We start from the raw sequence: 1591 nt of genomic DNA, 5'->3' as shown, positions 1-1591 counted from the left end.
GCTAGGATTACAGGCATGAGCCACTGTGCCTGGCCTGTGGCTGGGACTTCTTATAGCTTGAATTATAGATTTGGGGATCATTTATGAATATATGGCAGGTGAAGTACAGAGAATTAATGGTGAGAACATAAGAATGGGGGAAGAACACGTGCTCGGGATCCACCATACTTTGGAGGGAGAAGGAGAAGAGGAGCCTGCAAGGGGAAGAAAGTGGTCAGAGAGATGGGAGAGCCAGACAAACGGAGGGTCACAAAAGCTAAAAAGAACCAGCTTCATGATTTGTGGCACCCTGTGCAAAATGAAAAGGCAGAGTCATTTTTTCAACAATTATTAAGAAGATTGGCCAGGCATAGTGGCTCATGCCGGTAATCCCAGCACTTTGGGAGGCTGAGGCAAGTGGATCACTTGAGGTCAGGAGTTCGAGCCCAGTCTGGCCAACATGGTAAAACCCCATCTCTAGTAAAAATACAAAAATTAGCTGGGCGTAGTGGCCCAAGCCTGTAATCCTAGCTACTTGGGAGGCTGAGGCTCGAGAATTGCTTGAACCCAGGAGGTGGAGGTGGTTGCAGTGAGCGGAGATCATGCCACTGCATTCCAGCCTGGGTGACAGAGTGAGACTCTGTCACAAAAAAAAAAAAAAAAAAGAATATTAATGGCCATTGCAGTGGTTCACACCTGTAACCCCAGTGTTTTGGGAGGCCAAGGTGGGAGGATCTCTTGAGGCCAGGAGTTCAAGGCTGCAGTGAGCTATGATTGTGCCACTGTACCCTCTGTCTAAAATGAAAATTATTTTGTGCTCACTTCGGCAGCACAAATACTAAAATTAAAGCAAGACAGAGAGAAGATTAGCATGGCCCCTGCTCAAGGATGACATACAAATTCATGAAGCAGTTTATATTTAAAATATATATATATTGAAAACTTTTCAGGCCAGTCACGGTGGCTCACGCCTGTAATCCCAGCACTCTGGGAGGCCGAGGTGGGTGGATTACCTGAGGTCAGGAGCTCGAGACCAGCCTGGCTAACATGGTGAAACCCTGTCTCTACTAAAAATACAAAAAATTAGCTGGGCATGGTGGCAGGCACCTGTAGTCCCAGCTGCTCAGCAGTCTGAGGCAGGAGAATCACTTGAACCTAGGAAGCCAAGGTTGCAGTGAGCCGAGATCATGCCATTGCACTCCAGCTTGGGCGACAAGAGTGAAACTCGGTCTCAAGAAAAGAAAAGAAAATAAATTATTTTTGGCCAGGCGCGGTGGCTCACGCCTGTAATCCCAGCACTTTGGGAGGCCGAGGCGGACAGATCACCAGGTCAGAAGATCGAGACCATCCTGGCTAACATGGTGAAACCCCGTCTCTACTAAAAAAATACAAAAAAATTAGCTGGACGTGGTGGCAGGCGCCTGTAGTCCCAGCTACTCCAGAGGCTGAGGCAGGAGAATGGCATGAACCCGGGAGGCGGAGCTTGCAGTGAGCTGAGATCGCGCCACTGCACTCCAGCCTGGGCGACAGAGCGAGACTCCGTCTCAAGACTCCCAGCCTCCTGAGTAGCTGGGACTACAGGTGCCTGGCTAATTTTTTGTATTTTTAGTAG

The 1591-nt window shown here is 48.8% G+C and overlaps 1 non-coding gene across 1 annotated transcript; it reads left to right on the top strand.

Moving 5' to 3' along the window:
• The first annotated feature begins 793 nt into the window (after nt 1-793).
• On the top strand, nt 794-902 carry LOC129037637 (U6 spliceosomal RNA). The gene has a single exon (XR_008502879.1). It is a non-coding gene; the product is annotated as a U6 spliceosomal RNA (small nuclear RNA).
• Nucleotides 903-1591: the final 689 nt, after the last annotated feature.

Source organism: Pongo pygmaeus, chromosome 4, assembly GCF_028885625.2.
Source record: "Pongo pygmaeus isolate AG05252 chromosome 4, NHGRI_mPonPyg2-v2.0_pri, whole genome shotgun sequence".
Lineage (NCBI taxonomy): Eukaryota > Metazoa > Chordata > Mammalia > Primates > Hominidae > Pongo > Pongo pygmaeus.
The sequence above is the reverse complement of the archived record's forward strand: the minus strand, read 5'-3'. Positions and strand labels throughout refer to the sequence as shown.